The sequence below is a fragment of the Mytilus galloprovincialis genome, chromosome 11 (assembly GCF_965363235.1).
Source record: "Mytilus galloprovincialis chromosome 11, xbMytGall1.hap1.1, whole genome shotgun sequence".
NCBI lineage: Eukaryota > Metazoa > Mollusca > Bivalvia > Mytilida > Mytilidae > Mytilus > Mytilus galloprovincialis.
The window spans coordinates 50758905-50772019 of NC_134848.1; the positions used below are offsets into that span (position 1 = coordinate 50758905).

The following is a 13115-nucleotide window of genomic DNA, read 5'->3' on the forward strand; positions in this document are numbered from 1 at the left end:
ATAGAAGAGGGGCAAAAAATACTATTTCATGTCTGCATCCTTTCAACCAAAATCTTATGAATTACGACATATCGTGAGAGACAATTACATAAAAATATGTTATCTATATCTTATACTGTTATTGAAAAAAAGTGAAATTAAGCCAATATCAATATTTAGAATATGACCTTCAACTTTGACCTTGACCTAGTTTTCATATATTTGGACCAAGGACCTCAAATCTAAAGACCCTATGTCTGTATAACTTATGGTGTCCCAGTTAGAAATGCAAATCACTTATATCAAGTACATAAGGGGGAATAACTCTCATATGGAATCTCCGGAAAGCTTCGGTTCAAATTAAAATCCTAATCCTGAAGATGTAACGAGCAATTTGGTAAAAAAAAAATTGTCGTAATCTTTCATGGTTGCGAAGGAGTAGTGGCCACAAGAAAAACAGGTTTTGGGGAGATAACTCTCACAACGTAAAGTATTTGGTTACACTTTCATCAATTTTTAAAGCGTATAAACTTTACAATATCATATTCCAATTATCTAAGCGACATCTTTTGAAACATCAATACTACACAAGAAAAAAGTTAGGCGGAAGAAAAATAAAAAAAAATAGAAACCAACTGTTCAAAGTACAATTGAAGGTCTTTCCACTAGTAACGATCTATTTTGATATTAATACATATGAATTTAAAGCAAAGGTCAAAATCTAGAACGTTATATTACCTTATGACTTTGACCTCAATTTCAAGGTCACAACCCAAGGTCCTTGAGTCAAAAGATCCGAGGTCTTTAATATGCATGGTTAATGAGTAATATCACTTTACGCATAATTCTAAATATAAGAGGGTCGAAAACTCCAATTAATTGTCTACGCACCCTGTTTTCATGTTCTTCGTTCACTTATTATTATTTCTAAAAGATAAATCACTTATATCATTGTTTTGTTAATTATATTGCGAACGTAATCATATTTTAAGATTCAGTTGATTGCAATCAACAGGTTGCGACACTAATTACAGAAAATAATGAGATTTTACGGACATATTAAATCAAGGGAATTCTGTATATAAAAAGAAAAACTAGTTATGTCACAACGCTGCGATTACATAAAGACAAATTTCATAACCTACAGAAGTATATTCTAAAATTAATTTTCAGGGTCATCTCACTCAAAAAATAGTGGAAGGAAACAGTATTCTATACCAAGTGAAGTGTCAATAAAATATTTAGAGTCAATGGGATTTAGCAGGGACAAAGCAATAGAATCTTTACAATGTACTGTAAGTTAATAATTTTATTAAGTGACTGTAGCATACATTCCCTATTATAAAGGCATTGACTTATTTTACTACTACATGAATATTCCATGCCGCGAACAGTAATAACTCCTTACTCCATAATTCTTTAACGCCTTATGGTTTTGAAGTTCTATATATAAATAAAGCATGGTAGAGTTGCCAATGAGACAACGTTTACACAGAGACCAAGAGACACAGAAGTTAAAACCTGTTGGTCATCGTATGGCCTTCAACAATAATCAAAGCCCTTACCGTATAGTCAGCTATAAAAGGCCACTAAATCACAAATGTAAAAAATTCAAACGAGAAAATAAACGACGTAATTATTTAAAAAAAAAATGAAATACGAAGTAAACAATGAAATTGATTTTCCGTTCGGAATTTTCAGTTTCTTTGTTTTATTTCTAGATTTACGTGGTATGAATATACATTACAAATTTTAGATCTATTTGCTGAATCTCATTAGAAAATAGATAGCAAATATATCCTATTCCGAGGAAAATCCGCAATCAATTTGAAAAATCAAAAGCTCAAACACATCAAACGAATTGATAACCACTGTCATTTTCATGGCATGGTATAGACATTTAAAAGTATATTGTAAATTGTAAAAATATTTGAATAAGCTTTAGTCACGATATAGCCTTTTGATCTCATATGCATGTTGCTTAAAGCAAACACCTATCATTCTATCTAAATAATTTGGACTTTTATTTTATCCCAGGTAAATATTACTTTATCCGTATTTTGCACAACGTTTTAAAATGTTTGGTCCTCATTGCTCTGTTACTTTATACTTGTAGGCTTTCTAACTATTTTGATTTAAGCGTCACTGATGAGTTTTTTGAAGTGGAAACGCGCGTCGCGTATAAAATTATAAACCTTTGATTACTACTATCATACATTTTACAATTATTTGAACCACTAAACATATACATAATGTTGCTATACGGAAGTCGCAATTGGGAAGGCCATCACATTTTTCAAAGAAAACACATATCATAATGCACACATTAGAATAGAGCAGTCATAATCGGAACTTCGAAATTATTACATGAGCATTAAGGCTGTATGATTGCATACATCAACTTGATCTGAACTTTGTTGATAGTTATGTAACTGACATTTCCTCAGAATAAATGATGATAATGTAGTATCAAATACTGTTATTTTCACAACAGTTCGTGAAATTCCTTGCTTTTGCATTGAAAATTATTTCCCGCCAAACATTCAATGATATTTTCAAACGCTGGTTTTTTCAAAACAGTACAATGAACATCCTTAAGTTATAAATACAGTATGTTGATAGTTTGAACAATTTATATTTTGTTATTTTCATCTTTTATTTTATTAACAATTAATAGTTTTTATCTTCTAAATATATGTTTAGGGAGGTGAGGTACAAGAGGCTATAGAATGGCTTCTCAAACGTTCAATTCATGATGATGCCGAGATGAGAAAGAAACCAAAATCATCCGAAGGTAAATAAAAAACAAAGAGATAAGTTAAGAAACTATGTGAACAAATTTAGAAAGCAGTTCTTAATCGAAAACACCTTCTTGATTGACTTTCCTTACACGTTCATAACAATGGGAAACATTGTTTTCCCAACACTTTACCACTGTTATTCAGTTTGGACAATATCAGTTTCAATCTTCATGCTTTTGATTGAAGTGTAGTCTTAAGGTTTTACCTATCATCTTGCAATATAGAATTAACGAACTATTTATTAAAAAGTAGGAATTATTGAAAGTAAGATTGCAACTCGTTCAGGCGAACTTGATTTATTTTGTCTCTTTAATCAAAATACTCTTTTACGTAATTTAGTACTTGTTCATGCTGCTTTGAAATATATGGTTAGACTGTTCCCGAAAAAAAGTAAAATTTGTAAAGCGCCTCGGACGTACTTAATAACCTAAGAATCATTTTCATAAAATAAACTAAATCAAAATGAAATAGAGAAAAAACATATGATTTATGTTATAAAACCTAATTATTAAAAATACATGATACCCTTAACATTTGTTTTTAAAGGCAGTGCTTTAAGGCCTGACTTTCAAGTCATGAGGTTCATCTTTCCTTACGCAAATCTTTGCTGGGGGTCATTTTGCAAGAAATAGATCCGGAAATGTTTAAATTTCTCCTCTACTTTTTGTGGTATGTATTTGATTTTGTTCCTTTCATTTACATTGGGAAATAAAGAAACGATCAGTGTGTATTGTTCGTTTTAAAAATCTGTTTATAAATGTGTCTTTTGCATTATAAGCAGTCAATCTGATTACAAACTATCATTATTCGAATTCCGTGTGGAAAGAGGTCCGTTCAATTTCGAGTACTATTTGCGATCTAAAGATATTTTAAAATCATTTCACTCGTTGATATAACATGATATTATAATTAAAAGTCGACTGACCGTGAATTATATTGCATAATATACAATTTAAAGTATTTCTGTACGTGAAGCCGTATGACGTTATAGTTATTTCGGTCTCAGTTATGTAAAATATGAAATTATCGTTCCTGAATAGGGTTCCACTAATTAAAGACAAGAAGCGTCAAAAAGTGATAAGAAGCGACAATAAAATTAAAATAGCGATAAGAAGCGACAATATAATTAATTTAGCGAGAAGAAGCGTCAAGAAGAGCTTAGACTATATAGCGACTATACATAAATAAAAAAAATGTCATTGCAACAACTTATTCCCCATAGATATTAAAAAAACATGCATTATTTTTTATTATAGGGGCGGTTATAAAACATTTTTTATATTACTGTACATTGATAGATAAAAATATGTTTTTATTAAGAAGAAAGGGATTAGTTTTTATTAGATATAAAAAAATATATATTTTATGCACACGCTAAAAATTGGCCATCAAAACAAAAAAAATCAATTTCCTTTTAAAGAATTTATTGAATCAAAACCATGCAATATCATTGCCTTTCTAACAGTGAAATTCTTCTTTTTCATAGGGACATATTTGATAGGTGTAGCTTCACCCTATCACATCAAATGAGAATAGCCTCGTGAGAGAATTACGATTCGCTTGTCCCTTGTTAGTTATTGTCGCTTCGTCACTAAATTAAACTTCTTGTCGCTGTTTGTCTCTAAAATTCTTCTTGTCTCTTGTTAGTGAGACCAGTCAGTTCCGTCCTTAACTTCCGTTTTTGCACTGCAAAACGATCACACAATTAACGATGCCTAGTCCTTGTTGGTGTGTACCTGAGTGTCATTTAAGAGGAGGACTTGCATTTCTAAATGACTTAATAAGAAGGAAAAGTTGGATCAACGCAATGGCTCAAAAGTAGATTGTCATGTGCGATGCAATCGTAGAACCCATATCAATCAGCTGTTGTTTGCAAGGCACATTTTACTGAAAACGACTACGTTCAGGAAACTATTCATGGTAAAACTTTATTTTCTTTAAGAAATATATACTGTTATTTATATAATCGCCATGCAAGTAAACCAAAGTCTGTTTGCAACCGCAATTATCGTTTTAGAATAAAAAGGGGGTGAATTCAAGACGTCATAACTTTTGGGATTACGATTCAATATCATCTGTTTGACATTTTTTGGTTAATACTACAATTGTATGGTTTTTCTACAAGAGATATATTATACTGACAATTATTTTAGCAGTAATTATGTAAATTTCGGTTGTAATGACAAGAATTCATGAGCTATGCCTCGGGCTTTCTTGAAAAATATCAATGACAATGTAAACGGGAACAAAACATTGACATGAATGATGCTCTCCCCCTATGTTTTAGTTATTTAGGTATGTGTGTTGCACATGTCTTTCACAAGTTTCAAAAAAGCTAATGTTATAAAACTTTTTTCAGGGCACATACCCACTTTATAGAGACTTGTCTACTGCCATGCATTCCCATCCTATTTTCATGCACCATTTGTAAGCAAGAGACTGAATGGTTTACAAAATTAAAAATCAGGACGGTGTCCCGTTAAACCAAAAGAACTAAACTGGATGAATATTGTAGGAGAAATCTAGAGGAAAGTTTTGATTTGTGAAATTGGTTTTCCTGAACAGATGTACATTCACCCTGCAGGAAAGATGTATAACTGTCCACCACCAACTGACGAGCTAATGTTGAGCTTCACAGATGGAACTACTCGAACACCATAAATGCCTATGTTTTCAGCACAGATTTCACAAATCATGACACAGCTGTGCATTTTTATGCCCCACCTACGATAATAGGGGGCATTATGTTTTCTGGTCTGTGCGTCCGTTCGTCTGTTCGTCCGTTCGTCCGTCCGTCCGTCTGTCCCTCTTCAGGTTAAAGTTTTTGGTCAAGGTAGTTTTTGATGAAGTTGAAGTCCAATCGACTTCAAACTTGGTACACATGTTCCCTATGATATGATCTTTTTAATTTTAATGCCAAATTAGAGTTTTTACCCCAATGTCACGGTCCACTGAACATGGAAAATGATAGTGCGAGTGGGGCATTCGTGTACTGGGGACACATTCTTGTTTATACCTGTTAAGAGTCGAAAACTAAATATTATTTTTATATAAATAAACATATATTGTGTCATTTTAGAACTTATATTTTTCCAAAGGATGCATGAATGAAAGTAGTGAAATTCATTTTGCTTTGATATATAGCTTTGAATTACAATTGTTCATGTTATTGTAATGCATATAAAAATAAGGAGATGTGGCACAATGCAAATATATGATATTCTGTGAGTTTATCAAACTAAAGGGGATAAGAAATGGGTATAAGCAGTTACAGGACTGTACTACTGTACAATCTCCAACAATGAGAAAAACTCATACTGTAAAGAGAATTTCATATTTACAAGTAAGTTTTGTTTTTGCATTGAATAATTTTCTTCTATTGTCTTAAAAGCAAATATGGGAAGTGGTTAAAATGCTAATGAGACAGTTTTTATGGCCACCAGATGTCATTGTTACCTTGATTAAAAACTCCTTTTTAGCTCACCTGACCTGACTCATCACTTGGTTTCGTCGTCCATAAACTTTTACAAAAAATCTTCTCTGAAACTACTGTGCCAAATTTAACCAAACTTAGCCAAAATCATCATTGCGGTATCTAATTTAAAAAATGTGTGGTTAGACCCGGTCAACCAACCGAGATGGCCACTATGGCCAAAAATAGAACATACAGGTAAAATGTAGATTTTGGCTTATAACTCTGAAACCAAAGCATTTAGAGCAAATCTGACATAGGGTGAAATTGTCTCTTCAGTGAAGATCTATCTGCCCAGGAATTTACAGACAAATCTGACAACCCGTTGATGGATTGCTGCCCCCAAATTAGTAATTTGAAGGAAATTTTGCAGAGTTTGGTTATTATCTTAAATATTATTATAGATAGAGATAAACTGTAAATAGCAATAATGTTCTGCAAAGTAAGATCTACAAATAAGTCAATATGAACAAAATTTTAAGTTGACCCCTTAAAAAGTTATTGCCCTTTATAGTCAATTTTTAACAATTTTCATAAATTTTTGTATTTTTTGTTAATTTTTAAAAAATATTTTCAACTGTAAATACTGGGCCATGTTTATTATAGATAGAGATAATTGTAGCACCAAGAATGTTCAGTAAAGAAAGATCTACAAACACATCCCCATCATCAAAAACACAATTTTGTCATTTTATATGTGTCCGTTGTTTAATATGCACATAGACCGTCCAAGGTGAGCGACACAGGCTCTTGAGAGTCTCTAGGTCATTAATACAGGTAGATAACTTTATCATGTTTATACTGAAAAATAATTTTGCTTGGAGGGAGAATTTAAAAAAAGTTCTGTCTTCAAAAGAGTTGACATGTTACTATGTACATTAACCATTATGTTACTTGATGTTCTAGCAATACACACGGAACGGAGACTAGTCAATCTTTGTGAATTTTTTTTCATAGGATAGGAGTAATTGAATATGTGTATATAATCAATAATTAAAAATAGTTTTATTTACATTAAAAAGGAAAAGTTCTTATGTCTTAAAAATGCATTTCATGGCGAGGTACAGAAAATATACTGTAAACAGTAGACTATAGATATAGGTGAACTAGGTACAAGAGAACTCTAAATCTTAAATACTACAAACCACCTCTGTTCTATGGAAGATAATGATATAACTGGACTAGAAATACACACAACCTGTAATTAACTGCCTTTACAGCGCTTTCGCGCTTTGATTCTTGTTTATTGCTATTTAATTTCAATTCATTTATATGTTTTAGAGTTTAGTGTGGCGTTCATTTCGGTAAATTAGTATATATTATTGTTTGAGGGCCAGCTGGAGGCCGCCTGTAGTTGCATGATGTTCTCGCTGCATTGATTCACGTAGAAGTCTTTGGATTTTTTTGTCGGGTTGATGTAATTGACACATTCCCCATTCCCATTCTAATTCCATGTTTAGAGAAGAACCAAACCAATTAAGTCATTGGAGTCTTTTCACTAAAGTGTTTCTCCATGTAACAACACTGACAATGCCAATTTTAAAGCAAGTCGATATTTCACATGGTAAATAATTCATTACAATATGGTGATTTACTCTACTGGTATATTGCACCTACTATCTACGAATCATATATCTATAAAAAAAATGAGTAAAGAAAGTATATGTTTTTTTGAATTGTACGAGACTTGACGAACTTATTATGTCAAAATCAATTACTGTAACCCAACTTTATTTCGCGTTTAACCCTATCGCGACTTTCTCATTTACTTGATGTAGTTTAATAAAAAAAAAAAAGATCGCAATTTTACGCATTTGCGACGATTAGTTTTCGCGTTATTTGTCTCCTCGCGAACGTCACGAAAATAAATCACTCGCAAAAATAAGTTGGTTTACAGTATTCAAGAGAGACATTTAAATTATATAACGATAAAAAATAAGTATGAAAAAACATCTGATCTAATCACATATTTTTTTCAGCACAAATCCAATCAGATATAAATGACAAACGGTCGTCTTTACCAAGTTATGAGTCGGTTATGAATTCGACAGCGATGAAAAATGCAGGAAACCATACTGGTCACTCTTTTGGATGCTCTGTAAGATTAAAATAAATCATCAAGAAATAATAATAAATTATACTTATTAGATTCAGTTCATGTTTGTATACATGTGGTAACTGTGATTTCGTATGTAAACGCCTGTACATGTGTCTAGACTGCTGTGCATTTATTGAAATTTGTAATATCATTGTGGTCTCTTTTACATTACCCTCCGGTGTATCGCTATCCTTGCCGTGGTCGGGGGCTTGCGTGTCTCAGTAACCATCAAGAGCTATGCCAGCTGGAGCCTCGTCTCCTTGTAGGGTTACCCCTGCTGGACAGGTCGAAGGGTAGAGACCAGACTAAAGTGATCCAAACATCGTGAGATGCCCGATGTTTTAAATAAAATAGGCTCTCCAACCCGTTTGCCGTGGGTTGCTACTCGTGTCGGTGGTTGACGAGATCCTTGTGGATGAGGGCTATAGCCAGACTCCTTATGGTCAGAAAATACCCGGACGGACGAGAGTATAGTTCAATAAGCTGCTTTGGCTTCGATATCATCTAAACGGGAGGTCGGATGGACCCGGTTCGATCAATCGGCTGGTCATGTCGAGCCCTTCAGTTAATCCTCAACAATAAGCTTTCTTGTAACAATTTTCATAATATACACATGTATTTTAAATTAAGCTATTTATATTCCGGATAACTGAGGAAGGCGATGGCTCATGGGTCAATCAAGTGGTACGCTTTCCTTTTCGCTTGATGGATATGCTCTGCTTGAGTATACTATTCTTGGAACATCTGGTGCTTTCCGCAGTGGATCTTAGGTGCTGATTTTGAGGACCAGCTACATTATATTTGGAGCTCGTTTTCAGCATTAGCACTTGATCCCGGTTCGCCACGGAAACACAGCATCGTCCTTGTAGGCACTCCGAGGTGGGTGGATGACAAGAATGATGAGTCTTTCTCCATTCATATGGCACAACAAAACAAACCCTCTAAATCAGCTTTAATACATAATAAAAGAAAATGTGATGATTCAGAGCCCTGTCGGGAAGATGACAGTTGGCCCAGATTTATTGTAATAAAGGGAACAGATAAAAAACCAATTTCAAAAACATCCCCCTTTGTAATTCACAAACAAATTCACAAACAAATTCAAAGCGTTGCTGGTACTGTTAAAAAAGTTACAAAAATGAGATCTGGCAATTTGTTGGTTGAATGTTCCAACAAAAGTCAATCAACAAATTTACTTACAATGACTACAATATCAAACTTTCCTGTTTCTGCCTCTCCTCATAACAGCTGTAAGGGGATCATTCGAGACAGAAGTCAATACCTTGGTGACCTCACCGTGGAAGAAATCGGTGAGGAACTTTCAAGCCAAGGTGTAACTGATATTATTAGATTTCAAATTAAAAAGAATGGAAATATAATCAAATTAAATACTTACCTTTTGAACTTTAGAACTCCAACTCCTCCTCCATCTATTACTTTAGGTTGCTTCGGAATCAGAGTTGACATGTTTATCCATAACCCAATTCGATGCTTTACTTGTCAAAAGTTTGGTCATGGAAGCAAACAATGTCGTGGTAAGCAGAGATGCTTCAAGTGTTCTGACGAAAGACACGAGGGAACAAACTGTAACTCTGAATCTTCTAAATGCGTAAACTGTGGTGAATCCCATTTTTCATCGTCTAGGGACTGCCCTGTTTACCTTAAAGAAAAAAATATTATTAAAATTAAAACAGAAAGAAACATCAGTTACCCAGAAGCTAAACAGATAGCTTCTGTTTCGAGTGATCTCCTTGTTTCAAACAGACCATCGTACGCCAGCAAAGTTGTCCGCTCATTCAGTTACGAGAATACAAAAACTGGCATGACTTGGCCAATTGATGCGGACAATTTCACAATGTTGCCTGTTGAAACAGAATCTACCGATAAAATATTAATTCCAAGAAAACCAAAGTCTTCCAACATCAGTACTCAGTCAACTCAATCTTCCCTACAGAGCTCAATATCATCACCAACAAAAAATGAGAAAAAGAAATCAAATAAAAAAGAAACAGTAGAAATACACAATTGGGGCGGTGAATCTGTCTGGGATCTTCCCAGTGACATAGATGATTCTTCCACCTCAAAAAGTCTTCCTTCATCTTCATCTAAGACGTTAACTTCTTCGTCCAGTACAAAGTCTACTACAGCCCCATCTCCTCTTCGTTCTCCAGAACAGAAGGATGTCCTAAAAAAGCCAGTAAATACATCATCTCAGAAGTCTTCTGATTCGAGATCGCGGGGTAGGGGTCGAGGCGGAGTAAAACCAGCTGCATGTCGTCCTGGAGATCGACGACTCTCCTTGCACAACAGATTTTCAACACTTGTCGACGAAACTGAAATGGAAACCGAAAGTGTTCCGCCACCCGAAAGATCACAATCTCAGGGTGAGCGAAATAAGAATGCTGGAAAACTCGACAGCATTCGCCCTTCTTTTATTAAATAATGACAAATATCATCCAATGGAATTGCCGAGGTCTTAAAATAAATCTTCTCGAGTTAACACTTCTAGTTCAGTCTTTTTTACCTATTGCATTTTGTCTTCAAGAAACTCATCTTAAAGAAAGTGACAATGTATCTTTAAAAGGTTACAACATGTATAGCACATTTTCTAAGGTAGATGAACGTGCTGCAGGTGGATCATCCATTTTTGTGACGGACAACGTCATTCATAGCACAGTCCAACTCACCACGGATCTGCAAGCAATTGCAATTCGTTTATCATTAGACAAAACAATTACATTATGTTCAATATATATTCCACACAATTCAATTATAGATAAAGCAAAACTCAACATTACTGATCAATTACCCTCACCATTTATACTTATGGGCGACTTCAATGGTCACAATCCATTATGGGGTAGCAGGACTCATAATGCCAAAGGTAAGATCATTGAGGACTTTGTCTCTCAAGAAGGATTATGCATTTAATGATGGATCTATTTCGTATCTTCATTCTGGAAACGGGTCTTATTCTTCTATTAATATCACTATTTGCGATCCCTCTCTGCTTCTGGATTATTCATGGCGTGTTCATGATGATTTATGTGGAAGTGATCACTTTCCTAGAGTACTTGAACATCTTTTTACTTCTGCCCAACAGAGAGTACCACGTTGGAAACTTGACAAGGCGGACTGGTCCTTGTTTGAGAATCTCTGTCAAGCGGAACTTCAGTCAAAGATGTTTGAGACTGTGCAAGATCCAATTTTAACTTTTAAGACAGTTTTAACGTCAATTGCTGACAGAACTATTCCTAAGACCTCTGCAAATCCGAAACATCCCAGCAAACCATGGTTTGATGACGCTTGTGATCAAGCCATAGGTGACCTTAAAAAATCTAAAAGACGTTTCAATCAACAACCAACTACGGAAAACTTGAGTAATTTCCGTATTTTTCGCGCTAAGGCACGGCGGACTTGTAGGCAAGCCCGACGAACCTCCTGGAAATTTTTTTTCTCGGGGATTACATCTCGCACTCCGATGACAAAAGTTTGGACTATGGTAAATAAAATAAAAGGTAAAAATTCTAAAGCCACTGTAAAACATTTGAAAGATGGCAATGATTTATTAACATCTGAAAAGGATATTGCCAACAAGCTTGGTGAAACTTTTGCGAAATCTTCTTCTTGTAACAACTACAGGAAAGACTTTAAAAAAGTTAAAAAAACAAAAAGAAAAAATTAAATAAACTTTAAATAAAAAAATGGTGAAAATTATAATGAACTATTTTCTCTTGAAGAACTTAAAACATCTCTGTCAATAGCCCATGATACAACTTTTGGGCCTGATAATATTCACTACCAACTCTTAAAACACTACCCAGATTCCTCACTAGAAGCTCTCTTGCAGTTCATGAATAACATCTGGGAATCTGGTGATTTACCATTAATCTGGAAGCTTGCAACCGTCGTGCCTATTCCAAAAAGTAAAGATCATACGGATCCTATTAATTATCGACCAATTGCTCTTACCAGTTGTGTCTGTAAAACACTCGAACGGATGGTCAATGATCGCCTTGTTTGGTTCCGGGAATCAAATGGGCTATTAGCCAATATCCAGTGTGGATTCCGACAGGGCCGCAGTAATCTTGATTATTTGTCCGTGATGGTTTTGCGAAAAATGAACATGTGGTGTCGGTCTTTTTCGACCTTGAGAAGGCCTATGATACTGCATGGAAATATGGTATTTTAAAAGATCTATTCGATATGGGGTTGAAAGGCAATATGCCAAATTTTATTTCTAATTTTCTCTCTAACAGACAATTTAATGTTAGGTGTCATCCATAATTGTCAACCATTTTCCAAAGTGTACAAAACATACACTTTTTCAAACCCCCTACCCTCCCTCAGAAAGTGTACATCAACCATTTTCAGATTTCAAGACAAGAATCAATAATTCTTAATAAAAAGAAGATCCTGTCTATTAAAGTTTAGTTTAATATAGAAATTTGCATTGAAAAAAAAATGAGAGATATCTGACTGTTTTATTTCATTTGATGAAAAAAAAGCGTACTGTAAAAACGTTGATTTTTGAACCTCCTCCCCCCAAGTGTACGTTTTGTACATTTTAGAAAATGGTTGATAATAATGGATGACCCCTTAGAGTGAATTCGACCATGTCTGATCTCTATGATCAAGAGATGGGTGTCCCTCAGGGCAGTATTTTATCTGTTACACTATTTAGTTTTAAAATCAACAGCCTTGTTGAAGTTTTAAAAAGTAATATTGAAGGTTCATTGTACGTTGATGATTTTTTAATATGTTA

The 13115-nt window shown here is 34.2% G+C and overlaps 1 long non-coding RNA gene across 1 annotated transcript; it reads left to right on the plus strand.

Moving 5' to 3' along the window:
- Window positions 1-3543: 3543 nt before the first annotated feature.
- Window positions 3544-5853, plus strand: LOC143052339 (uncharacterized). Its single transcript, XR_012971090.1, has 2 exons — window positions 3544-4700; window positions 5140-5853. It is a non-coding gene; the product is annotated as an uncharacterized LOC143052339 (long non-coding RNA).
- Window positions 5854-13115: the final 7262 nt, after the last annotated feature.